The following is a 27,931-nucleotide window of genomic DNA, read 5'->3' as shown; positions in this document are numbered from 1 at the left end:
CCCTCTGACTGGCGCGTAGGCGTTGCTCGACCTTTGAGTGCATACTCGGATGAATTAGAGGACAGGTGCTGGTGAGGGTTCCAGAGAGTCGCTCACGTGGAAGAACCCGCTGTGTGTTGTTGCTAAGTGAAAACTACTGTGGTGAGACTTGCTGCTGTTACTGGGCATCACACCAGTCTGTGCACTTGAAGGTTTGTGTCTCGGTCTTGGTGGTGCATCCTGTGGCATGACTGCTACACGGGTTGTCTTCTACCTAACAGAAGTCTGGACATAGTCAGTCTAGTCTAGGTGGAAGTGAATGTATGGTGGCCATCAGGGACTTAAGCTGCTCTTGTTCTGTTGTCCTCATTGCATGCCCCCCCTTTTTATTTTGAGTGTTTTGACACTAAGCTGTATCTTTACCCCTTTAAAGAAAAAAAGAATTTTTTTTTTTTTAAAATTTTGAGACAGAGTCTTGCTAAGTTGACCAGCTAGCCTGGAACTTGTGATCCTCCTGCCTCAGCCTCTCCTCCTGAGTGGCTGGGATTATAGGTGGCACCACCTCACCCAGCCCCTGGCATGCCCTTGTATTTTCACGATGGCTTCATGCTTCCTTTATGACAGCTGGCATTCCAGCCATTGCATCTGACTTTCTGACTGGTAGAAGCAGGAGGTTAGACTAGCACGGAGTGCATTGTACAGTTGAACTCTACAGGATTTAAAGCTTTAAAAATAATAAGCTTTCTTTGAGGAAATCCCTTTTTCTTTTATTACTTGTACTTAAAGCCCTTTGGCTGCCCCTAATTGCAAAGAATTCTGGGAAATGTGGTTGCTTAATTGGTACATGATGGAGGAGGGACCATTGGTATTGGATAGGTGGTTTGGGGAGGGTGAGGCTGGCAGAAGTCATGTGGGAGGAGTGGGCATTGCTCAAGTCTTCCCAGGCCACCCCTTGCACATCGTTCCTGGGAAGTGTCATCAAAGCTGCTATGTCATGGTCTCCAGAAGACCCAGGCCCCTGTTCTAGGCCTGGCTGTGTGTCCTGGGGGTCTCTGTAAGGGTGAATGTTTGCTCAACCTGATTTTACCCCAGGGGATGTTTTCTTCTCAAGTCATTGCAGGAACATTTGGCTGGGAAGATTACCAATTCGAGATTTTTGTTTACTTCCTTTCCACTGTTTGGTAGGAAACAAAGACCCCAAAAACCACACTGGAGCATCTGAGTGCATCACTCCTGCCTTGTGTGCTTAGCCCCACGGCTGGTTTTCAGAGCCTGGCATTGCAGTTCTTGTGTGTGTGTGTCTGTCGGCCCCTTTGATCTTCAGCCGCTCTCCTTCCTGGAGTCTGGCAGGTGCTTGTTGTGATAAAGGCCACTCCGGTCTTGAAAACCCCTCTGTTTGAAGTTTCTAGTTACAGCTCTCCTGAGGCAGCTAGTCACTTGGCTTGAGTGGGTGACAATGGCTGGGTGGCTGCCTAAATGGCTTTCTCTTGGACTGGGTGGAGCTTTAGACACCCTCCAAGGAGAGGAAGCTGGCCCTCAGGCCTGGGCTGTTGAGAGGCTGAGTTTTTGCTCTCGCTCTTGGCACTTCAGTCATAGTCCCCTCCTCTCTCTGGTGTGTCCTCGCACTCTGTCTGCACCTTCCTGCCACCTGGCATGTGCACCCTGGTCACCAGTCGGCTCTCCCTGCCCCATATGTGCCTCTCTGCTTTCCCTTCATTGGCCAGTCCCAGGGTTATGGTACCGCTGCCTATTTTATACTTGGAAGTTCTGATTTCTTCCTTTCATTATCAACATAGTTGAGAGACATTTACCAGCTGTCAGTCCACGGGAGAAGGGACTGGCTTGGTTTTCATGCCTTTGTGTACCTAGCCTGGCTCCTCATGGTGCTTAGGAGGTATATGGTGAATGACCGGGTGAATGCACGAATGACCTTATTGAGCACCTTATAGTTGAACAGCTCATATGGATGAAGCCCAAACGCCAGGTCTGTGGCTGGAATAGGTAACCTTTCTGTAAGGTCCCATTTTAGGGATGTGAGTGGACTTGGCCCATTGCTTCTTTCCTTGGTGCCTCAGTTGTGAGGTGCCATATAGTAGGGCCAGACTGGGTGAAAATCCCCACCACGCCCTGTGTGCACATGTTTGGTTACTATAATTATCATCGAGTGCTTTTCCCAAGGCACACTGCGGGGGGAATGGTGGGTGCCTGGATGTGGAGGTAAATAGTGTACCGTGTCTGCCCATCTTGAGCTCAGACTGGTGCCTGGGTGGGCAGGGTGGCCTTGGCTGGGGAGAGGTTTGCCTGGCCTTTCACCCTGGAAGGCTGATCCAGTGATGGGGAGATGGGCATGAGGACGTCAGCCGTGGCATGTGCGGGGTGGCACAGTGTTTGGGGGACATTCTCAGCATGTGCTATACCTGGATGCCTTCTCAGGTGCCCATTACCTTTCTGTTTCTCACTGATTATTTCTGAATACTCTCACCCTTTTAGGGACCCAGTCTTTCTAGACCGTTTTCCTCCCTCTAGGTGCAGTCAGTTAGGCCAGGCACTACTCTGCCTTAATTATTCCTGCCTTCATTTGCATTGGGTTCGTCTCATCCTAAGACCACCAGTGGATTGCAGGGGCTTCCGTGCACAGTTGTGAGGCCTCATTGTGGCCCAGGATGTCTTGGCGAGGCTGTGAGCGCGCACACCCGCAGGCCAAAGGGCCTCTGAATCCAGTGCCACCTCTTTTGGCTTGTTTCTCAGCAAGAAAAGCAGCCTGAGTTTTGTGCGTGCGCGCGCGCGCACGTGTGTGTGTGTGTGTGTGTGTGTGTGTGTGTGTGCGCGTTTAAAGTAGTCATTATAGAGACTGAAAAAGAGGGAAGTGATAAAGGAGAAAGCAAGAATGAGAGGCTCTTGAGCTTCGTGTTCTGGCGCATGCCCTTCCAGTTTGGCCCAGCTGTGCCCTGTGCCCTTACCAGTGCTCTGGGGAGAACAGCCCCTATCTGGAGGGCTTGGAGCCTTTGGGTTGAGAAGAAAGCCGAGGATCCAAGCACCAACGACACATAACTGACATAACTTTCAGTAGAGAAAGCAGGCCATGGTGCGTTATGAGGTAAACAACATCCGGTCCCTGCTGGCAGCCTGTTATACCTGTGCCCAGGGTGAGGGAAGTGGGTGGGTGGCATGCAGGCTGTCTGCTGCGTCTTGCTTCCTTCACTTCTCCCCCGAGGGAACCAGAACAGCCTGCGTTCTGCAGCCCACCGTGGCGCAGAGCTTCAGACGGGGGGTTTTGGCCCAGAAAGTTCTGTGCTGACTTTGCTATCAGTTGACTTAGCAGGTTGCCCCGTCCCCTGCCTCTGGCCTTCCATTGTGGATCAGGTGCACTAAACATGGCTTCTGAAGTCACCTCTGACCCTGTCGTGTGGCCACACCACCTGTGAGGGATGCCGGGAGGACTCATATCTTCCCAGCTGGCTTGTAGCCATCCACGTTGGTGTCCTGCTGAGGAGAGAGTGGCCGCTACGAGATCCTGTCCGCTTCTGCCACACTCGTGAATTGGCAGCCACTCTGCTGTGACTGAGCCACAGGGGAGGAGGTCCAGCGTGGCTTGTGATGCAGTAATGGGTCAGTTTTGACAGGGAATGTGGAAGATGGTCTCCACCCAGTTCTTTGAAGCCTACGGGGTTCCGGGGACAGCATGTCTCTGGCAGCCCTCACCTGTTGGGGTGGAACAGGGGTCTTCCTTCTCCTTATGTCGAAGCAGTGTGCTGGCCAGCTGCTTTCTGTCCTCTGCCCATTTTCCTGGGAGTCGAGGGTGCCCCTATGGCACGAGGATTGGATTTTCTATGGGAATGTGCTCTATTTGGCCAGTGTCAAGGGAATGTTTAGAGTAGAATTTAGACCCAGGCCCACATCTTGGCCTAATGCTTAGTTGTCATGTTATTTGAGACTTGAATAAACTGTCCTTACCCCTCACCCCATGGTCACTGACTGGTTCAATTAATGGGGCATTCCAGGCTTGCACGCTTAAATTTTAGGCCACTCCTCTCTATCGATTGCCTTCTCACTGCGAAGGAGAATGAAAGTTATTTTCTTGGTTTCTCATGACTTGCTATCATTTCCACCTTTTGGGACACTTTCTAGCTGGAAGGTCTCACATGAAAGTTGGCATCCAATTAATTATGAATTATGGAAGGGCCTGTTATAATAAAAATATTGGCTGGATATATTACAGAAAATAGATTTTAGTGAAAGCAATCACTAGAAACTTATTTCATATAGTTGTTAATATTTATTTAATAATATTGGAATATTTTATCAGAATTAAAAAAAAAGTGTGTCCTCTAACAAGTCTAGCAATGTGGAGCTAGGTGACACTAATGACCCTCCTCGGGGCTGGCCCTGTGGGTGACTGGAGTTGACTGATGGATGTCACCACGCAGACCTACACTCTGCAGGTGTGTTCCTGTTCTACTTGTCCCCAAGTGGAGTTACAGTTGGACAGGGCTGGCACACTGGTCCGTGGCCGTGCCACCTTTCTGTGGGCGAAGCTCTTCCAGAGCTCGGCCACGTCCGCTCATTACGTTGCCTCTGTCTACCTGGAGCTGAGGCGGAGGACTTTAAAGGTCAGCAAGGACCACATGGCCTGGAGCCCAGATGTGCCACCTGGCTTTTTGAGGAGGAGCTTGCAGGCCTTGCTTCCTTGGGCAACAGTGGGTTGCCTCACTGTGGCGAGTGTCCGTTTGGTCAGTAGCTACAGCCCCAGGTCATTCTTCTTAACACTGTGTATTGGAGACATCGTGTGCTTATGCTGGAACTTTTAGAGTCGTCTTGATGGGTGGTGCTCAGGTTGGGGTTTGTACTACAGACTAATGCAGCGAGCTCCTCCCCATGCATCCTCCTGTCCTGGATTGATTTTGGAGGATACAGGGAAGTGCAGTCACAAAGCCCAAGTGTGTGGGCAGCATCTGCCTGTTGCCCTTTAGTTTTTGAAACCAGTGTGTCATGTTACCAGATGTCATCTCTGATTTCACTTTTTTTTTTTTTTTTAAATCCAACATGCTTTGTGACAGTGGTTTTCAGTCCTCAGTAAGACATACTTTTAAGCACACATTGGAACACGTGTAATTGAGACGGACCTTCCTGGGACCATGTGCAAACCATTCTCGTGTTTTATTCCCTCCTCTAGTCTGTTAAGAAGCATCAGCTGTGACTCCCTGATGACATTGACCACCCCACTAAGGCGGTGTGGCCTGTAGTTTGAAGACTTAGTTTGTAGAAAGGGGCAATATTCTGTGAGGGACACAGCGGGACACAGCAGTTTCCTTTGCAAATCAGGTTGTCCTTTGGTTTTCATACTTCTCTGAGAAAAGCAGATTTGGGGGCTTTGTTACTGCCACGCAGCATGGACACACCCGTTGGCCGAGCTGCTTCAGAAGTCACCGTCCCCTTCTGGGATTAGCCAGGCACTCGTCCGTGGATCCTGACCACGCTTCCTTTACACCACCACCTGCCCAGCCTAGACTCCCAGAGGGTTGCCTACTGAGTGCTCTGCTTGGCTGGCTTTGACCCAGACCAGCCATTAGAGCAGCGACTCTGCTATTATCAAGGTCTGCTGAGCCTGAAGTCTTATTTTAGTAATAACTTTCCCCAGTAGAAACCCACTGAAGGAAACAGGACACGTATTCTGTCTCAGAACGGAGAAGCCTTGGGTGCAGGTGTGGCTAGATCAGTTTACCAGGAAGATTTATCACTCTGCGTTGTTTCTGTCTCTGGTGTGGTCCATCTCATTTTCAGGCAGGTTTTCTTTCCTAGAGGGAAAGTAATGAGTATATTGCATAGATGCCCCGGGAGTCTAGGGGTCTGCGTGGGATCCAGGGTGGCAGGAGGAGGTGAGAGGAGCTGGAGAGATGGGCAGGGTCAGGACGGGGAGAGCTCCCTGGGACTGGCTAAAAGGCTTGGCTTTCGTCCTGAGTCTTGGGGCACCTGGGGAAAGAGCAACAGAGGGCAGCGCTGTGAGCTGATGGGCTGTTGCTTCCCCTCTCGTGCTGACCTGCCCACGTGTTGCTTGGTTTCTGTGCACGTCGGAAACTGAACTCTGCCTTTACAGGGACAGTGACTTTTAGGCACCTAAAATATTTTCCTTTTCCCTTTTTTGTGGGGGGTGGGGGGATTTCTGACATTGTTTGAATTTAGTGATTCATATTACGAATTATTCATGAAAATGATCTTTTAAGTTTCTTATAATAGCTGAAATTATCCTTCATTAGATACTGACAGTTCCTGTGATGGGTGTAATTATAAAAAAAATATTCTTAGGCTAGCTATATTCTGCAGCGTTAAAATTACGCAAATGAGCAAGAGATAAGAATAGCAGCCGAGTGGGATGGTCAGAGTCCAGGGGAGGAGGGGCGGCAGAATTTCTAAAAATGAATAAATATGTGCTGTACACATTCAGTACGTCCATATTACAGTCTGCCTCGATGCTCAGCCTTCTTCACTGGCAAGGGAGCAAATCAATTCCAGCGCCCTGGATTGTTTGTAGCACTTGCCCGTATATGAATCATAGGATGGAGAAGTGCTTTTTTTCCTTCCTTGGTCCCACTCAGCGCTGTCTGTGAGGCGCGCTGTAGTAATCTCTGATAGCTGGAAGGATGGCGAGCTTGTTGCTCAGACAGGGATGAGTGGGGGGAGATCGGGAAGGGGGTGGGGGCATTGGGACCTCATCTCATTACAGCTAAAGAATGACCCAGGAGGGGATCCTGCCTTAGGGGGCCCGCTCTGCTTCTGGGACCTTGGACACCTCCCTGGGAGCATCCTTGGTGTTGGCTGTGACACCATGGTGCCCGTCCCACCCCTTATAGGCCTGACTGCCCTCCTCCTCTATCCATTGGTGTCGCCCCTATTCACCTCTTGCCTGTGTGGAGCCAGGCTTCCTTGGGGGCTGTCGGGAACCCCCAGAGAGGTGGGTTGGTTCCTGTAGGGTACCACCACTGGCCCTGTGGTCTCGGGCCCACCTTCCTGCAGGGCCCCAGGAAGCCTGGCCCTACTCTAGGCTCTGGATGCCCACCATGCTGCCCCCTTTCTGGCCCACATTGATGTGTCCCCTGGTGCTGCACAGCTGGCCTTTCACTCGGGGAGTGGCTCAGTGTCCTCTCGGCCTGTGTCTGTGGGCCCCTTGGTGTTTGGTTTTCTTCTACAGTGAGCATAAACCACGTTGTGCTCCCAAGTGACAGGAAGTAGGGGTTCACCTCCTGGGACCAGAGGTGGGCAGACCTTTTTGATAAGGGCCCATATGGTCAGGGTTTTGCTTGGTCTGACTCCTTCTCCTCTCACTGTTTCCTCCTCTCCTCTTCATCCTCCTCTTCCTTCTCCTTTCCCCACTCCTAAAATGTAAAAAGTGTTCGAAAATAGAGCACAGGCTGGCTTTTGCCCACGAGGTTTGCCAATCAGTGTTGCGCACACCTGTTGCTGTTGAGCTTCCTCGTTTAAAACAAATGCCCGTCCTTGTTCTCGTGGGTCTGATTTTTGGTACAGATCTTATTCCCTCAATTATGACGTCTGTAGTAATCTCTGATAGTGGGAAGGATGGCGAGCTTGTTGCTCAGACAGGGCTGAGCGGGGAGAGAGATTGGGAGGGGCATGGGAAGCTCAGGGGTCGGGGCATCGGGACCTCATCTCATTAAAGCTAAAGAATGACCCTCTTCCATGTTGTGTGTTTGCCGTTTCCCTCACCCCATTCTTTGCTGTTCCTGGTTGGCTCCCATCATGGTGCTTACCTGGCAACTGTTGGAGAGGCAGAGCTGGGCTGGTGCGTTACCCAGCTTTCTGCTACTGTGATGGAATACCTGAGAAAATCGACTCAAATGGAGGAAGGGGGGTGTTTTGGCTCAGTTTCAGAGGTTTCAGTCCATGGTGCTTGACCCTGTGGTCTTTGAGCCTGTGATGAAATGGAATGTCACAACAGGGATCCAGGACACGGTCAGGAGGGCCGGGTCCAGATACCCCCTCAAGGGCACCCTCTCATCATGGCCTTCCTTCCACTAGGCCCCAAAGGCTCTAGTGCCGTCAGCTGGGGACCAGGCTTAAACATACAAGCCTTGGGGGACATTCACAGTTCAAACCACAGCAGGGGTTGGGACAAAGGTTCCTTGATTCTTCCTTTTCCTGCAGTCTACATGATGGGATGGAGGTGACCTCAGCTGTGTGCCTGGGGGAAGGAGTGTTGATTTGGGACTCCCCTCCTGGCCTTCCTGTGCTGGCAGGAGGGACGGGGCCCACTGCTGCGTTGCTGGGTGAAGCTTTGTGGTTTGTGAGTGCTGACTGCTCACTGATGCTTAGCAGGCTTTTTGGGGTCACTCTGAAGGTATTTTTCTTTTTACTTTATAAGTAAAAATCCTGAGACTCAAACTGGGTTCTGCAACGAGCAAGTGGTAGAAGTGCAGATTGGGTTCAGATCTTGGGATTCCACATCTGGAACTAGCGGTCGCCTCCTTTCAGTACTAGCAACTGGGGAAGGCCTTTCCTCAGTGTGAGCTGTGGTCAAGGGCAGGGTTTCATGTGAGGGCGAACCCCAGCTCTGTCCTTTAGCAGCTGTGTGACATTGGGCAAGTTGCTTGCCCTTCCAGACCTCAGCTTGCTCATGTGTAAAATTGAGGTAATGGTAGGGCCACTTCTATGGATAATGACTATAAAGTAAAACACATGGGAAAATTCTCATTAAACATGAACTATTATAGCTGATTCTTTAAAAATACATTTTCAACTGTGATAACCTACATGTAACATGAAATTGACCATCCTGGCCGTTGGAAGTCTGCAGATGGGTAGAGGAGGGGTGTTCTCAGGGCTGTGCACCTGTCAGCATGGGCCACCTGCAGAGCCTGAACCCACTAAACTACAGCTCCGCATTCTGCTCCCTCCAGCCTCTTTCTTTACTAAACCAGGTGAGGGCAGCGGGCCTCTGACTGAATTGCCCTTAGTGGGGCCTCCTCTACTTCCCAACTCCCCCCTCCCTCCTCCCCCTCACCTCCCTCCTCCCCCTCCCTGCTTCATTGCTTTCTGGCCCACATTTCCAGGTGGCTTGCCATGGGCCGGGCCCCATGCAGGCTGCTGGATGCCCATGGGGGACCCAGCATTGCCTCAGGTCTCGGCCTCGCAGGGAGCTGTCCCGACATGGCAGAATGTATTCTCCCAGGTGTCCTGAGCAGAGCCCAGGTGTGACCAGAGCATCATGGAGGGAGAGTGCCTGACCCAGGGACGAGAAGGAGAGTGTGACAGCTGTGGGAGGATTGAAGGTGGGTGGGAGATGGGAGGGGAGATGGCCGGAGCTTCCTGAAGGGTTCTGAAGAGCTCCCATGTGGTGGTTGCCGTCCACGTGACATGGGAGGCTGGGGCAGGGGGATCACAAGTTTGAAGCCAGCCTTAGCAATTATGAGGCCCTAGGCAACTTCACAAGACCCTGTCTCAGAAAATGAAAACGGCAAGAGATGGAGCCCAGTGGTAAATCACTCCTGGGTTTAATCCCAGTACCAAAACACACAAGCCCCCCGAACCCCCTTCATGTGTACAAGCAGGGGGATTGTTGAATTTTTTGCTCTAGTTAAGATTTTTTTCTATTGCTGTTGTTGGTTTGCTTTGACAAAAAATAGGCTCAGAAACAGATAATCTACCATGGCAAGTGTCCGGCTCTGAGTTCTTGGGATGCGTCTGTAGTTCTCTGGAATGTACCTAAGGTGCAGCGGGCAGCCCTTGAGGAGCAGGATGCATTCCCATTGCTGGGGACTTGGATCAGTGGCTGTCTACGGGCCACTTCAGCAGGAAGCTGAGGTACTCTGAAGCAGGAAGGCTCTGACCTTCCCAGATGTCCCGGCAAGGGCAGCAGAGCATACAGACACAAGCAATAGCTGGTCTGGGGATCTGGACCCCCACTTATTTCAATCAATGTTCTTTCCTAGGGCTGGGTGTGGCTCGGTGTCAGAGCACTGGCCTGGCATGCACAAGGCCCTGGGTTTGATCCCCAGCACCACAAAGGGAGGAAAAGAAAAATTGTTTCTGGTATCCTTCATTCTAACTGACAAAGCCTTTGGTGGTGTTCAGAAATAGTGTGCACATGCTACCTTTAAAAGGCATCTGTATGCCTTGACTGTTACAAAGTCCACAGTGGCCTCTGGATCAGTTGCAAGGTAGAGCCTGAGGGGCAAGTTCAAGGTCTTTCCTGAATTGTTGGAAGATTTGAGGAGCTGATATAGGGATTTGACCAAATCCCAGCAAAGCCCAAACAAATCTTTGATTTCTGAACTCGGCAAGCCTTCCTCATCTGTTAAATGCATTGACGTTCCTACAGCCAGCGATAGTTTGCTTTACCACCCTCATTGCAGTTGGCTTTATAGTAGAGGTACACTGGAGTTAATAAAAAGGCCCTCCAGCCTCTTAGCTAAGCTGTATTAGACAGATGGAGCTCTGGTTTTACCCTGGGAAAACAGCCAGCACCCAGCCCTTGTCCTCCGACATTCTAGCAAAGGCAAGTTTATCCTAACTTTCAAGTGCCTTGCATACCAATGATTTTGCAGCCATCCTAATAATTAATTCTAGGGATGATGAGTCTTTTGCTCTTACATTACCTAAGCAACAGCCTTGTTCAACATTCTGGAGACCTGGAAAGTGCTGCATGTGTTCAGTGTTAATGTGCAACCACTCGGAAAGGTGCAAAAGACAGGGAATTCATATTGTCTGGGAGTTTGGGATGCTGTAACCAGCAGAGGCCCCAAAGTGAGGTGTGTGTTGGCAGAAAGCATGAATCATGTCCTGCAGTAGGAGAGTGTGCTCATGATTTTTTAATGGCCCTCTGAAACTCAATGCGCACTAAGACAAACTCTTTAAAAATTAAGGTTTTTGTAATTCTGGGAGTTTAAAAGGAGGAGAGAGAGAGGGAGACTGTATGATTGATAGGAGCAGCCCTGGGGGCTGACTGGGTTTGCATGGAGCCACAGGCTGTTTATTTTAGAATAGGGGCTTTGGCTTCCAGGGAAGTGGAATGGCGTGGATGGAGCCTTAGGTTTGTTGACATCTCTCTAATGGCCAATCTCGTGGCTACTGGATCTGCATGCAGGTGGCAGAGTCTGGTGAACATCCTTGATTCAGACCCGATTTTGGCCGTCTTTGAGAGGGAAGTCTGGACTACAGTGATGCTTGGGTTCGTTGGGACTGTGAACCAGGATTGTGGGGGTCCAGGCCCAGCGGGCAACCCCCAGTGGCTTTTGTGTGAGCCAGCATTGCTGTCACAACTCTGCGTATACAGGGGGGCATGCAGTGGGTGGGTGCTGTCCTCTGGGCATCTGGCAGCAGCTGGTCTTTTTCCTCCTTGAATTGCCTCGTCATCCCACAGAGCCAGGGGTTCAGAGGGCAGGCCTGTTGGGCTCACTTTACCACACACATTTCTTGCCTTTGTGTTTTCTTCATGGCTGGTTTTGGATCTCTGGCTCCACCCAAATGATCTTCATCGCAGTACCCATGAGTGCAGTCTTGTGGGAGGTGGGCAGTCCACACTTGGGGTGTGTTCATGTTCTGGGCTGATAATTTGGATGGCCAGCTACCTGGTCATTTTTTTAAGGGTCTTTTTCTTATAGCAATTGAGGGCTGAAAGTCACACACATGAAAATGACCAACTCTATTTAGTCAGCAAGTTGTTGAATGTCCTCTGTTAGGTCCTGGGAGCTGGTACAAATCTTAGGCAAATCTAAGGGGAAAAAGAGTGCATTCTCTCCATCCTCCCTGTTTGAAGTGAGGTCTCTGGACCAACAGTGCTGGCCTCTGTGACTGGGGCCTTGTAAAACTCAGAATCTGTCCTTCAGCAAGACCCACTGAACTGCATGGGAAGTGTGAGGCACTGCAGGACTCCGGGTTTCTGCCACTGTTGAGGAATCCTGCCACCACGGAGCTCACAGATGAGTAGAGAGACTGGAAACGAGTCAAACAACAAATAAAACTAACCCTGATGTACGTCGCGTACTGTGGAAAACATGACTGGGATGCTGAAAGGGAACCGTGGGGCTGCTTCAGTGCAAGGCCCAGGAAGGCCTCTCTGAGCAGCTGCTAAGCCCAGGCTCAGCCCCGGGGAGTGCGGAGAAGCTGGCCCTGGGAGGCCAACTGGAGTGGGAGAGCGAGAGATGGCTGGCATCTGGAATCGGGCTCCCTCAGGTGCTCCACAGGTGGGGAGCTAACACCGAAGCCTGGACTTTAAGTGAATGGAGTCCCCAAGGCTGGGACTTCACCCTGGCCACACCACCTCAGGCAGAGGGGACATATTTATTTGCGAACTATACATCTGACAAAGTTAATGACCAGAACATAGAAGGAGCTCCAGGTAGTCAATAGCAACCCCCTCCCAAGCAAAATCAAAAAGCTGATTGAAAAATGGGTAGTACACTTATATAGATATTTCTCAAAAGAGGACTTCAGATAAATACAGGTGTAAGATAATGTTAGAAATCACTAATCAAGAATGGCTGTTATCAAAAATACCTAAGAAAACAAGTGCTGGTGAGAATGTGGAAGAAAGGGAGCCTTGGCCCACTCGTGGTGGGAACGTGAGTCAGTGTCGCCCTTATCAGAAATGGGGAGGATCCTCGCAAAACTAAAATAGAGGCCCCACTCCTGCGTGTGGATCCAAAGGAAATGAAATCATGAGGTTGAAGAGGTGTCTGCACCCTGTGCTCACTGCAGTGCTGTTCACAGCAGCCATGACGTGGAACAGCTTGGTGAGGGAGTGAAGATGTAGCGGGGACACGTAACCAGTGTCATCCAGCCACGGGAAGAATGGGGACGGCCTTGTGGAGCTGAAGGCTGTTAAGTGAGATAGCCAGGTGCAGAGACCCGAAGTGCATGACCCGGCTCACGCAGAATCCAAAGTGGATCTCATCCAAGTTGAGAGTAGAGCACGGCTGCCAGGGGAACACGGCTGCCAGGGGAACACGACTGCCAGGGGCTGGGAGGAGAGCTGGGGGAGGAGCAGAGAGTTGGCAAATGGGCACTAAGTCAGATAGGAGCAGGAAGTCCGGTGTGGTTGGCATGGTAGGGCGACAGATAACAACACACTGCACATTTCAGAAAGCTCGATGGAGTTTGAATGTTCTTTCCCCAAAGAGATGCCGAGTGTTCGAGAAGATGGAAGTGATTTATACGTTTACACTGCAGACCAGGGACCCCATTACGTTAATCTATACAGGTTCGATGTTTTTGTGTATCAGTTGAAAAAATTTGAACTAAAAAGAAAATGAGAAAGAAAAATGAATTTAGTTTTTCTTGTAATAAGTCATTTAAAGGTTAAACTGGCTGATGAGGAAACTGAGGTGGAGGTTGGCTGAATGGTGTGGGAAGATCATTCAGGTGGGTCCCAGTGGTTCCCTCGCACTCTGTGCCGGCCACTAGAGGGAGCTGCGGAGGCGGCTTCCTCCCCAACCTCTCCCCTCTGCCAGTGGAACCCACTGTGGGGTGTGCCTGGCCTTTCCTGCCCACCATCACCAGGCTTTCCAGTCCTCACGTGACCCACATAACCTGAGTTGCAGCAAGTGCCAAATGTTCCTGGGGTGTCCTGTGTGTGTGGATGTCCCCACACTTATTATGTAGAAGGTTTGGTCCCACTAGCAGAGTTGCCAGGTGAAGTGCCAAGGTTTTTCTGACTCCTGCTGTCGATTTCCGTATTGCTCTGAGAGGACTGTATGCATTAGTGTCACCAGCAAGCTGACCCTGGTGGCCATTCCAGCCAGTGTTAATGGATGATACCCTTTGAACTGCACTAGGCAGAACATGAGCCATTTGTATTTCCTATGGTGATGTGACTTTTTCTGTGTTTAAGCATTGCATTTCGTTTTGGTGAATTATTGGCTCATTCTCTTGGAATGTGGGTCTTGAGGGCTTTTCCCTATGGGTTATTTGGGATTGTGTCATTAATCAGGGTGTGGGCTCTTTTTAAAATGGGTTCCTAGTTTTGGTATGTGGGCAGAGTTACCAGTTCTCTTCTGATGCCTCTATGGAGGTGCCCACAGAGGTCTGGGTCAGGCCTCCTGATAGTCTGCGTGTTCAGGATAAAGCCTCCTTCGTGCTGCTCTCTGAAGGCCTAGTGATCCCCGAGGGAGCAACTTTATGAAGATGAGGTCACATTGCTGTTGAGTCACACAAACCAAGTGTGGGTTTCACGGTTGTTGGTGGATTCAGAATTGTACATCCACTCCCCATCTTAGTACAGGATCTGCTGCCTAAACAGACACCGTACTGGTTGGTTGTCGCTGTCCGTCCACCCTCCTCCAGCCCTTGGCAGCCTCCGTTCTGCTCGCTGTCTCTCTGGATGATAGTTTCTGTTACTGGAATCGTATAATGTGGCGTGAGGTTGGTTTCTTTGACTTAGCATGTTTTCAAGGTTTGTCCATCAGTAGACAGATCCTTAGATTGTAGCACATGTCAGAATAACATTTTTATAGCTAAATAACACTCCACTGTGGGGATACAGCATGTTTTGTTGGCCATTCTATCTGCTGGTAGGTATCTGGGTTGTTTCCACCTTTTGTGTATTGTAAATAACATGAAGGTTACAAGCGGAGTGGAAGTGATTTTTGTATCTTTTGGGTAAGTGCTTAGGAGTGGAATTGCTGGGTCAAGCGTTAACTGTTTAATTTTTGGAAGAGCCACCAGAATGTTTTCAGAAGTGACTGCCCTGGGCCAACAGTGAGTGAGGGTCCCGGCTGAGGTTGCACATGCTGGTCAGCGTTTTTTTTTTATCATCGGCAACCTGGCGGACAGCACAGTGGCACCACTATGGATGGGGTCACATGTCCTGGTGACTGATGAGGTGCAGCTGCTCTTCCCGGCTCACTGGCCATTTGTCTGAGAGAACTGTCTTTCCAGATCCTTTGCCCATTGTTTTAGTTTGTCTTTTTTATTGTTGAGTTGCAGGAGTTCTCTGCATATTGTGCACACTAGATCTTCACTGGATGTGATTGACATGTTTTCTCCCATCCCACTGGGTGTCCTTTTATTTTCTTGATGATATCCTTGAAGCACCCGTGTTTTTAATTTTGAAGTTCAACTCGTCAATTTTTTCATTTTTTTTTTTTTACACATTGATGGACCTCTATTTTTATTCATTTATTTATATGTGGTGCTGAGGATGGAACCCAAGGCCTCACACATGCAAGGCAAGTGCTCTACCACAGCCCCCAACTCATCTGTTTTTGTTATCACTGCTTATACTTTTGGTGAAATATCTATTTTTTTAAACTAGTAAACTAGTGTTTCCACCATTTATGCATCAAAACATCTTAATATTTAGACAGTAAACACCCCTTGGCTCCAGCCCAAAGCTTTGGGGGTCTTCTAGGTGGGGAGTCTGTTCATTCCCTTCTGCACTGAACTGTTCACACCCAGGACTAAACTACTCAGTCTGTCTCCCTGCAGAACATCATAGTAGGTGCTCAGAAGATGCCTGCTGTATGCGCTGTGGGATGAGGGTCCTGCCTGTCCCCAGTTGCCTCCTGCTGTGTTCTTTTCCCCCTTCCTTCCCTGTCTCCCCCTGTGTCTGGGGGTGTGTGTGTCTTTTTCCTCCCATTTCCTATTCCTCCTTTCCATCCCTCTCTCCCCTCCTTGACCTATTTATTTCTCTTGGAACCTCTCTGTCTGCTCTTGCATTTTTCTTTCAACCTTTTCTTCTGCACTGTTGACCTCTGGATGAATCTTGCAGGCAGTTGGAAGTCCACTTGCTCTCTTCCTTTATCTCTGGTCATCTCTGCTGTTGAAGTTGAGGGGAGACAGACTTAAGCTGTCGGGTTCCTCAATGCTGACCTGCCCCAGAATTGGCTGGAGTCACAAGGCCGGCTGGCACCCAGTGTCCTGTGGTGCTCATGCTTCTGCATGCTGTGCACAAGCCTGTCCCCAGGCTGCCTGCTTCATTTGAAATTTTATTAGGAGGCCACAGCAGTCTGTTTCCACACTTGCAGGTATTGTTTTGGCCTGCCTGGTGGGGACTGGGCGGCATGCTGGAGTCTGTCAGGAGCTGTGTTGGGGCCGGCCTTCTTCCTGTCCTTCCTGCTATCCCTTCGTGTTCTCCTGTGTGACACCCCAGTGTCACACAGGGCTCTGGCTTTCCAATTCGGCAGCAAGGCTCAAAATAACAGGAAAGAGATGGAAAGGCCTCTGGGGAAAAAGGATTTGCATTCCCCATTTCTTTTACTGAAAGGAAAATTAATCAGTGTTTTGAACAGAAAACTTAAATACAATAAAAGGTGGATGAGGTGGATGAAAAAAGGTTGTAGATTGGATCGGTGTGTGTATATGTGGGTGCGTGTGGAGTATAAATTCAGACCTAGAATCCCAGTTCTTTTTGGCAGTGTGTAGAAGCCTTGGGGAACTGAACAGTAACAGGTGAGGATTCAGAAATAAATAACAATTTAGGGTTATTGGAAAAGTACAATTTTCTGTTTCCGAGGACTTGTTTCTGCCTGCAGGGGAGGGAATATATATGATTTTAAACTTCTCTTTCTCTCTCCCCTTTTAATATATGCTGCCTCTGGTTGTGTAGATGACCTAGAAATGCTTTTCATATTTATTTCCCATACTGTGGTTCTGATTTTGTGTTCTCCACATCAATTTGACATAAATCTCATGAAATAAAAGTCCATCAGCTGTGTTCCCGCGGTTAACACATCTGGTTGGTTGAACCAAAAGACTGGATTAGAGAGAGGAAGGCGGCTATCAGTGTCAGAACACTGATGCAGAGAGCTGGGTGGGCCTGGGGCAGTGGGAGAAGCCGGCTCCATGGCCTCCAGCTTCATCCGTGGTGTGGCAGGTGCCAGCCTTTCCTCCTCCTCAGGCTGGCAGGATTTATGTGGGTGCACACACTATTGATCTGCGTGCCTCACGGCAGAGCCTTGGCTGGCCTTCTTTTGCCTGTAATGTAGCTGTGAATGAGGACGCGCCGAATCTTCCAGATCCTACTTTGAGTTCTTTTGAGAACGTGGACCTTTTTTATTTTAAATGGGCTGTCAGAATCTTCAGCATTTGATCTGTGAAGGGAAGAAAGCAGGGGGTAGAAAGCTTAGAGCTCACCCCACTTCTTGCCCCTGTCTGTCATTCCGTGGCAGCCTTCAGATGGAGTTTTAGTTAGCTCTGTCATGGTGACCAATAAGAGCTGACAAGAACTTGGAGGAGAAGTTTGTTTTAGCTCACGGTTTCAGAGGTTTAGTCTCTGGTTGGCCAACTCTGTAGCTCTGGGCCCAGAGTAAGATAGATAGAACATCATGGTGGCAGGGTGTAGCAGAGGGAAGCGGCCTGAAACATGGCAACCAGAAGCAGAAAGAGAGCTCTGCTTACCAGGGACAAAAAAATATATCTCTAGGGTTCTTTTTTTTTTTGAGACAGATTTTTTTTAAATATTTTATTTTTTAAAGTTTTCAGTGGACACAACATCTTTATTTATTTTTATTTTTATGTGGTGCTGAGGATCAAACCCAGCGCCCCACACATGCTGGGCAAGCACGCAACCGCTTGAGCCACATCCCCAGCCCTCTCTAGGATTCTTTTAAGCACAGTTTGCAAACTGCAGTAAATATGTCAATGATAGTAAAAATTGGGTCTACAATTTTGGAATTGTGCTTGGATCTCAAGTAACAAAGACTTGGGTGCTGGGAAGCAAAGAGGAAGGGTCAGAGCCTCAGCAGCCCATTCCAGGGAACATGGCCAGCGACCTGACTTCCTCCCACTAGGCCCTACCTCTGAAGGTTCCACTCCCTCTTGGGGGGTGCCACAGGCTGGCAGCCAGGCCTTCAGCATATGGGCCTTGGGGGACGTTCAAGATCCACCCAGTAGCGAGCACACTGGTGAAGGAAGGGCCCAGGCCACCTGACTGTCAGGATCGTGCTGATCAACGGGGCTGTGTTCAGAGAGATTCATTGTTGGATGATGTTGTGATTGTGCAGCATTGCATCCTTACAAACCAAGGTGGCTTTGAAGTCATTAGGCACATAACCTTCTGGAACTACCTCACATGTGCCCATCGTTGACTAAAACATTGTGTGTATGTGACGGGATTCTGAATTTTGTTGACAATTTGTTTCAGTTCCTTCTGACATAAGAGATGTTGACTTTTTCTAGTTTTCTTTTTTGTTTAAATTCTCTTAAACACCTTTAAAAATATAGTGCTTAAAGAAATATCTGTCTTTCCCTTTTCTATTTTGACCAAACAAAACCCATTGTCGTCTAGCTGGTGTCGCTGCTCTTGGAAGGGTAGCCTTGGAGGAGGACTTCTGAAGCTTCGGCCTGTGGGAGCGGCATCTGTTTCTTTGCTGGAACCGCAGTTGTGCTGGCGGCTCGGGTTGATGGTGCTGTTGGGAAGGGCAGAGGCTGAGGGGCAGCGGAGGAGTGTGGTGTTGGGACTTAGCTGCTGTTTGACCTTGGGCTAGGAGCTTCCTGAGCAGTAGGGGTGTTAATGATGATTAACCAGCAGGGCTTTGGTACAGGTCAGTCCACCAAAGGTGACGCAGTGATGTGTAGCAAGCACTCCACTCACATTTTCCTTTCTGGTAATGCCTTCCTGTGAAGCCCAGGTGGTAACTGAGAAGGAGTCTGCTTCCGTGGATCTTGTTGCCCTTTCCTTGGAGCTGGACTTTGGGTTGGTCTGTACTCATGTGCGTGTTTCAGAGGTGGCCGTGTCCCTGAGGTCTCCCAGAGTGCCACGCGGGCACAGGTGTTGAACAGGACTGTGCGTGGTCTGGGGACGCAGCAGCCCCTCAGGGCAGACAGCTCACAGCTCTCTGCTCAGCTCTGGGGGAGTCACACTGGGGACTAGTCTCTAGGTTAAAATCGGTGCAAAACTTGAAACTTGATCATTAATAGTTGGGTCCCTGAGTCAAAGGCCGATGGCCTTTGTGTGACCAGCATTGAAGAGTCATCTCTGCCCGGTGACCAGCACTGGCTTCATTAAAGAAGGTTTGATTCGTGAGTAAAACGCTAGGGAGTCTTAAATTAAAGAGACAAGACTCTAATTACCTTTAAACCAGCTTCAGGATGGCTCCTCCTAGCTCCAGCCTCCAGCCACCTAATTCGGTAGGGAGGTTTACTGAAGAGGCTAGCAAGAGAGAGAGAGAACATGCCAGGGAGTGGACTTTTATTGGGGAACAAAAAATTCAGGGGAAAATTCCATCCATTGAAGGTTAAGGGGGGCAGCATCCCAAGGTCAGGGGCGACGATTGGGTCTTCGAGGCAGTGGCCAGACACGCCTCTGCGTGGACAAGCCCTTGGACCTGGGGAAGGGTGGGGAAAGCTCTGACACAGCTATGTCTAAGCGCCTTTCGCCCAACCAGGGAGGTAACTCGAATCACGTGTGAGGATGGCCTCCCACACAATCTGTGGTATTCTGAGAAAAACAGTCCTAGGGGCACAGCAGCCAGTCAAAGGCCCTTTTGGGACTGGGGTGTGGCTGGGGACAGCTGCTCTGAGTAACAGGTCTGAGGGGGAGCGAAGTGTTGGCCTTCCTTAACGGGTGTCTCCTTGTCTTATGTGTTCAGATCCTGCCTGGTTTATTTTCAGCCTCAATGAATTGTGTAAAAAGTGCCCTTCCGAGCGGCTTCCAGATTGGGCTTGTTTTCCTTTAGATCAGGCCCCTACATGGGGAGTGGGTACAATTGCAGTGACTCTTGACACCAGCTGTTGCACCAGTCCCCCTGCAGCTTCATGAGACCACATGAAATGGGACCCTACCCCTAGAGGAAGGTAGGTGGACCCCACATGAGGTCTCCCAGCATGGGATGCCCTGCAAGCAAGGATGAGACCCACCCTATGCCCTTCCTTGCTGCAGCTCGTTCCACAGTCCAGCTGTCGCTGTCATGTGCTTGCTGGTGCAGCTAGCAGCCCTTGCTGCTGCCAGTCTTCACTGAAAACGGGAGCGGGCCCTGTCAGAGTATGGCCCTCCCGCCTCTGGGCTTCCCTTTGTCCTTGGGACACAGCCACATCCTGTGCAGGGCCCTCAAACCCCAGGTCCAGCCCTGGCCTGCTTTTCCTGTTTCCCATCGCTGCCTGAAACCTCCACTGCTGGCTCTTCATCATTCCTCATTCTCAGCCCTTGGTCTTGCTGCCCACATTTCCTGGAGTCCTCCTCCTGACCTGTGCCTGGCTTTTTTCCTCCTGCATAAATATCACTGTATCAAGAAGTCGTCCTGTTGGAATGGCCCCTGGCACTGCTGTTTTTCTGTGTAGTTTCTCTTGCATTGCTTGACCTCACGTGCCTGTGTGTCGGCGTGTCCAGCTCTCCCGTTGGAACCTAAGCTCCTCGAGGGAAGACCCTTGTGTGTGTGAATCTGTTCCAACGTGGGCATGCAGAAGAGTGACTAGGATACAGTGCTACAGGAGGCCATGCTGGGGCCTACATTGTTCTCTTAAACTAGTAGGGACATGTTTCCATTAACTAGTTTTTCTTAACTAATCACCCTAAAAATTACATGAGTGTATTTGGTCATGATTTGATGAGTTGGGAATTGAGGCGGGGAGGCATGGCAGGTACGGCTCATCTCTCCACGATGCCTGAAGTGCAAATGTTGGGGGCCCTCTGGGCCAACTCAACTGGCTTCAAGCCGGTTGCTCTTTTAGACACTCAGTGGCAACACAGATCCTGACTATATTGACAAGAGCCAGTTCCCCACTCTGGTCCCCAGCTTGCTCTTCTGCTGCTCTCCTCAGTAGTTATCACCAGTTACCTCCACAGAGGCTGGAGAGAGAGGAGGCCTGGAGTTGGAAACGGCAACTGGGGAAGCGTTCTGGGAGGTTGGCTGCAAAGGGAGCAGGCTGGCAGCAGGCCGAGTGGCGCTGTCTGTCAGTATTCGCTGGACTTGGCCTTCGGTGGAGTAGATGCTGCAGCCAGGGTCTGTGCTCTCCCCTGAGCGCCGCATGCTCATCACCCCTCCCTGCCTGCCCCTTGGCCCCTCCAAGATGACAGCTGAACCACAGCACTTGCTCCCGACCTTCCATCCTCCCTCTGTCGCCTGCGCTTTGTTCCCTTCGTCCTGTTGAGGTAATAAATGGCTGGGAGCTTAGTATCTTAAAATAGTGCTGCGTCATTGTCTTTTAGGTTGGCAGGTTGGAGGTCTCCCTGGCCCAAGCCGAGGTGTGAGCAGTTCCACCTTCCTTTCTGGAAGCTTCTGGGAAACCCCTCCTTGCTCATTCAGGCGCTGGCAGAAGGCACTTCCAAGGAGTTACAGATGAAGGCCTCCGTTTCCTGGCTGCCTCTCAGCTGGGCCCCTTCTCTCCTGGAGGCCTCTCTCCATCCCTACCCCCGCTTTCCAGAACCAGTAGTGGCATGTGACATCCTTGTCGTGTTTGGGACCTAACTTCCCTGCCTGCTGCATCTCTTCTGTCCTCCTCTGCCAACTATTTTCCGTGTCTGTGGCCTGCTTTCGGGGCTCCTGTGGTTGGCTCAGGCCCATGGGGTAACCCAGATGCTCTCCCAGCTCAGGGTCTGGGCTCTCGTCTCATCTGTGGTCACAGCATCTTTGGGAACCATCTTGCCTCCCACACCCATCTTGGTAAATGCCACCACCTGGCTGCCCAGACTAGAAATCTGGGAGGCATCCTTTGTTTCTCTGTGCGGTTCACTGACGTTTCCAATCCATCAAGTCCCAACTGACTATCCTCACTGTTCCCCCTGGGTCTGCAGTGTTGCCGAGGCTGCCAGGTGGCCTCTCTGCTCCAGTGCTGCTGCTCTGCAGTGCGTTCTGCCCGCTGCAGCCTGCGGATTTAAACAGCACACAGGAGTCACATTACATGCCCTCTGTACTCGGGAGCCCACTGACTTTGCCTCCTCTTGAGATAACATACATGTTCCCTGTGGCCTGCGAGGCCTTAGGCCCACTGCCACCTGCCTGCGTGGCGTCCCTTATCTGTCGCCTTGCCTCCCCTTGTGCACAGTGCTTCAGCCACCAGGCTCCCTCCCTGTTCCTAGAGGGAGCCCCTTGGTACTGGTGCTGGTGCCTGCTGTCCTCTCTCTGGTTAATCCTGGTGCTCCCCTGAGTGTCCTGTCGGTCAGTTCTGGTGTGCTGAGGTCTCTGCAGAGGTCTGTGGAAGGAGCCCTCCCAGGTTGATACCACGTACCGAGTGTTCTCAGTGTTTACTTCTCCATTTTCTACCACCCAGAGGTAAGTACTCAGGAGGTAGCAGCCTTGTGGGCCTGGTCCCCTCCGGATGGGGCCCTGCCCCCCAGCAGTCACCCTCTGTTTATGCACTGCGAACAAATTCATCAACAGCCAGGCTGGAATTCCAGAGCCTTTGTGGAGAGTGAACTATAGGTGCCCCACTTATGATGGGGTTATGTCCAGGTGAACTCACTGTAAGTTGAAAATGCTGTAAGTGGATAGTGTTGGCCATTGCCCTTGTGATTGTGTTGTGGAAAACAGACCAGTGGAGAGGCAGCAAGCAGCACTCAGGAGATGTCCAAACTTTATTTTATGTTGGCAGGCCCAGAGGAGAAAAAACTCCAAATTCTGAGCCCTGATCCACAGTTTTCACACTTTTTATAGGTTATTTGGTATCATCTTAGACCCATCCTATCAATGGGGCTGGGTATTTTCCTTAAAAAAAGTGTGGCTGAAGGCCTCGTGCAGGGTCTGTGTGACTGAGGGCCTCGTGCAGGGTCTGTGTGACTGAGGGCCTTGTGCAGGGTCTGTGTGGCTGAGGGCCTCGTGCAGGGTCTGTGTGGCTGAGGGCCTCGTGCAGGGTCTGTGTGGCTGAGGGCCTCGTGCAGGGTCTGTGTGGCTGAGGGCCTTGTGCAGGGTCTCTAACATGAAGCACACTCACAGATAGATATGCAGCTCTGTTCACAGGCATCTGTTAGATCTATGGCCTTGAAAGCCTGGCACAGGGCTATCTGCATTTCAAGAGGGAGTAGTCGGCCTTCTAGGGCAGTTATTTAGGGTCCAGAGGTAGGGACCCACAGTTGATGGGGCTTCCTGAAGAAAGGCTGAGAGGGGTGAGGGGAACTGACCCTTTCCCCAGGTACCGGTTTCCTACCATAATGTTTTTATTATTTATTTTACAACCTGGTCTGGTTTTGCCATCACATTCCTGTGGCTGACCAGGAGCTGCTGCTGGCTGTCACTGCCCAGCATTGACAGAGGACAGGCCACACATCCCTAGCCTGGGAAAAGAATGTACTTTAAGCTTCAAAGTACAAGTCCCATTGAATGCTTCCCTTTCATACCATCATGAATGGAAAAATTGTAGTTGAACCATCCATGTATTTTTCCCCCTTTCCACCTTCGTAGCTGGAGAAAGGAAGTATTTTCTTTCCATCTGCCCATGTCCCATGGGACTTGTAAAAGTTTGGGAGTGAATTTCTGCTTCAGATGTCCCTCAGTTAAAGGTGCCAAGTGTGGCGAGAATTATTTCTTAAGTATAATCAGAGTCTCTGGAGGACTTCCATATCCCTTGGGAACTTCCCTTGGGTCCCCAGGGAGGTGGACTTGGGTCTTATGTCATTGCCTCTCACTCTAGTGGTTGGGTACAGCGAGCCTGCAGCAAGTGGACCGGAGAGTCCAGCGCACACCGGCAGGCTCTGCTGTCTGCTGAGTTACAAATCCCTGCCAGATTCCTCCACCTCTTGCTTCTGCCCTCTGCTTCTTCCAGATTTTTTTTGTTTTGGGTTCCTAGATAAAATTAGGACTTCGGGGAAGTTGTCAGCCTATAGAACATCTTTATGGGCTTTTTGAAATAGCCTCTGGTTTGTCATTTATTACCATGTTCCATATGTCCAGGTCTCTTTCTCACGTGGGAAAAGAATGCACTTAGCTCGCAGGTGTATGTGGGAGTCATTCAAAATAGAGTGTGGTCCAGCTGCTGTCTGGATCTGCGCCCTGCCTGTGGGAGGGGGCTGGCTCTGCTGGCCTACGTGCTGCTGCCTAAGGCTGAGTCTTTTCTGCTCTCCTCCTGCTGGAATCGGCCCTGAGTATGCTGGTGGTGTGGGTGTGTCTCCCCTGAGCTGCCCTGTGACTCCCAGGAGTCTGCCTGTCTTCCTCCCTCCCTCCCTTTCTTTTCCTTTCTTGTCTGATCTTATTTGATGGTTACTCTTAGAATTTGTTTCTTGCGCCAGGCAGGGTGACACATGACTAGAACCCCAGCTACCTGGGAGGCTGAAGCAGGAGGATTGCAGGTTTGATGCCAGCCTCAGCATCTTAGCATAGATCTTGTCTTTCATTAGGGCTGGGGATGGAGTTCAGTGGTAGGATGCTTCTGGCTTCAATCCCCGGTACCAAAATAAAAAATTGTTTCTTTTGACTGGACTTAGAAGTGGAAGCCAGTGGAGAGGACAGCCTGCCTCTCTTGGCAGTCTGTCCCTGGTGTCTTTCTAGAGCCTTCATTCTCTTAGGCAAAAGTTTGGCATGTTCTGCAGCCTCTTCATTATTTTTCTTAGTAGGCCATTTCTTCAGAGCAGTAGGTAGCTGTTTGTGTTTCGGGATGTGTGGAGTGACGGGACACTGAACTCTGGCTGCCTTTGGTCCTGGGTTTCTTATTTACTTAAGGACTCTCTGACATGTTGATGGGTGTCATCTTCTGAAGAGAAATTGAAAAGTTTGCAGATCTTGCTAGCTCTTCTGTGACCTAGGTGACAAGACGTGGTAATATCAGACCAGGACCCTCCCCTCCCCCAAAGGTTTTTTTTTTTTTTAATAAAAACAAATAAGTTGGCCCACAGTGCGGCCATGGACAGATGTGTGCTTTCTCTGGTTTTTCTTGAACATAATGGGAATTTCCCTCACTCAGCAGCAGGGAGACAGGCCATGGGGTGAGGCCCCGGCTTCTTGGAGAAACTTGTTACTGGTTCTCTGGCTTGGACCACATGACCTTCCTCTCTGCACTCAGGGCAGGGGCAGCTCGTCTCCTGAAACACGCAGGTGTATGCTCACTGTCTGGGGGATGACTTCTGGCAGCCAGAGGCTCCGCCCCACCTCCTTGCAGCGGACAGCTAATGAGGCACTGCAACAGAGGCCCGACCTACACTTGGTCCAGACCACATGCCCAGTAGCTCTGCCTGGAGCTCAGGCCCTGGGCCTGAGAGGCTCTTGGAGTACCGGGTATTTGGGGCTTACTTCCTTTTCTTTGTCTTTCATTACTTAATTCATTAGTCCTCAAACTAATGTGCACAGAAATCTTCTTGCATATTCATTAAAATGCAGATTCCTAGGCCTTCCCTTGGGGCCCACTGGATTAATTTCTGGGACTAGAGGCCCAGGGATCTGCATTTTAGCAGGCTTCCTCTCCCATCTCTTTCCCCCAGTGATGTTGATAAGGGTGGTCCATGGCCTGTGGTTCAGAGCCACTCTGGTCACATGGACAGGCCTGCTCTTCTCCTGTCTCCCACATGTGCAGCCTTGGCCTTTGGCCTCCCTGCCTCTGCCCCGTGAGTGCAGCCACTTGGCCTGGGCTCTGACCCATAAGAATCCACCTTACCTTGGTCTTCTCTTCTGTCCCCTTAGGATCCTTGTGTGCTTCATTGTGACTCCTTTTGTCTTTTCCTCTGTCACTTGACCCTGTGGCGTTCTTCGGGACTCATAAGGAAAGGGGGCTTTCAATGGGATTTCTTTCTAAATCATCTTTTTCTCTCTGTGAAACAGACTTTGCCATAACCTTGAGTTTCAGGGCTGATGGTTTATCTCATATGGCATCCTTGATACAGTTCTCCTTGTAGGTCCCTGGAACAGGGACAGATTGCAGATTTTCAGCATTAATTGTCTGAAGGTTTTCTAACATTTCTTAACAAAAATCATCTTTCTTATCCCTCATCTTCTGAACAGCTGGTTTTTGTTGACTGCCTTTGTGTTGAGGCTTTGGGATTCCTTCCCAAGCTGCTGTAGGTACTTTCTGGTGTCACCTGTTGGCAGGAAAAGTGTCTTGGCAAAGCACAGACCCCCGTGGCTGACCTGCTTTCAACTTCTGAGATTCCCATTTCTCTCTCATTGGGGGTGTGCGTCCTTGACTTTCAGCTTTCCCGCCCTCCAGTGGCTCCAGATCATGTTTCTTTGAGAGCATCTTCAGCCTCCTGGTCCCTTTCTCCTTCTGCTTGCTTCCTGCGCTCCCCCATCTGGGCCTCCTGGGGGAAGTGCCTGTTTGCTCTGAGCTCAGGCCTGAGCATTCATCCCAGCTCTGCTTGGCTCTGGATCTTGTTGGAAAAAGGCAAAAAAAAAAAAAAAAAAATTGGTAACTGTGGAAGCTGAAGCCCACAGAGGGGGGTTAGCTGGTCAAGGTCACAGAGTACTCCCTGGCAATTTGCCAGTTATTAGAATTTAAACTGCATTTCCTTTCATCCAGCAGCTCCATTCCAAGGAGTCCCCCACAAAGAAATATTTACACATGTGCACAGAGACAGGTGTCTCTTACAGGAGGCTGTGGATTGTGGTGCTGTTTGAATTGGGATCAGTAAAAGCCTGACGGGATAGACGGGCTGGGTCTGGAGTGTAGTGGTGGTAGAGAGCTTGGCCCTGTGTGCTGCAGGATGGAGACGGCCACACAGCAGCAGAACAGTAGCTGCTGAACTGTGTAACTGCGGGCATATCTGAACACACAAACGCGCAGGCAGATGTGACTGGGAAGAGGCCTGGGACAGTGCTGAGGAGCTTGGGATGGGTGGGAGGCCAGGCTGTGGCAAAGGTGACCCGCACTTCCTGCACTCTGCACTTAAGCATTTGAATTTTAAAAACATGGGTAGAATACACATACCATAAATTGACATGCCCTGAGTGTAGTCGCTTCAGTGCTTTGGTTTTTAATATGATCACAGAAGGTTGAAACATCACTGCTCTGACTCCAGGGCATTTTGGCAGAATCCTGCACCCGTGGGCAGGCAAAGGCTCCCAGTAGTGCTGAGCACTTGTAGCATCAGTAAAAGCTATCCTGGCAACTGGGAAACAGCCTTTTGTTTCTGTGTATTAAATTGTAGACTGAGCTCCCTCCTGTGTACACAGAGCAAGGAGGAAATGTCGCAGGACATGCAAAGGCTCACAGAAGTGCTGAGCACTTGTAGCATCAGTAAAAGCCAACTGCCATTGGCACCATGTCCTGTCGTTACAGTCGTCCAACTTCCTGAACAGTTACATGGACCGAGCGAGAGAGGACACACCTTTGAGAGAATATAAACTCTCTAGATATCAAACGGATTATGTGTGATTTGCTGGCTGGGTTGACACTTGAACCCCACACCTGTGCCTTGGTTTGCAGGAGTTGGGCACGTGTACAATTGGGGCAGGGCAATGTAAAAATAGGTATTTTTGCCTGCAGTGAATGTGTTACTTATATAATTTGAAAAATAAACTTTTTAAAGAAGAAAAATAGGCAGAAATGCTCACTTATGCTGAACATGCCTGTGAAGCACACCTTGTTCTTTGGATGGCATCCCCAGCAGGAGTGGCAAATGCTGTCTTGTTGACTGATTTGTTAAGCTTATGTATGGAGTCTCAAGGTAGGCATGGGCCAGGAATTCTTCAGGAAATTTTAAGTCTAATTTTTGCCTCATCTGATTCTGGCTATTCTGTGGGTTCAGAGATGCAAGATGGAACCTTGGCCTTTTCAGAGCTTCTCATCTAGGTATGGTCAAGGTCACCACCTGATGTTCTGTTAATTACTGTTACATTGTCACGTATGGAGCATGCTTTCTACACCAGGCACTCTGTTAATTGCTTCATCCATTTCCTGTATATGATGCTGGGAATGGAACCCAGGGCCTCCCATGTGCTGGGAAAGTTCCACCATTGAACTATAGTCCAGCCTTTTTAAAAAATTTTTTGTCGAGTCAGGGTCTCAACAAGTTGCCCAGGTTGGCCTTGAATTAGCAGTCCTCCTGCCTCGGCTGAGTAGCTGGGAGTATAGGCTGGGCCAGTGCTCCTGGCTTCCATTTCCTTTTTATTCTGCCAACACTACCCTGTAAGGTAGCTGCAGTTATCCT

General features: G+C 50.1%; 1 protein-coding gene across 4 annotated transcripts in view; it reads left to right on the top strand.

Annotated features, from left to right (window-relative positions):
- The window catches only part of Snx29 (sorting nexin 29), a 375,232-nt gene that overhangs the window by 162,817 nt on the left and 184,484 nt on the right, over positions 1-27,931 (top strand). The window lies entirely within an intron of this gene.

This window comes from Ictidomys tridecemlineatus, chromosome 10, assembly GCF_052094955.1.
Source record: "Ictidomys tridecemlineatus isolate mIctTri1 chromosome 10, mIctTri1.hap1, whole genome shotgun sequence".
Taxonomy (NCBI): domain Eukaryota; kingdom Metazoa; phylum Chordata; class Mammalia; order Rodentia; family Sciuridae; genus Ictidomys; species Ictidomys tridecemlineatus.
The sequence above is the reverse complement of the archived record's forward strand: the minus strand, read 5'-3'. Positions and strand labels throughout refer to the sequence as shown.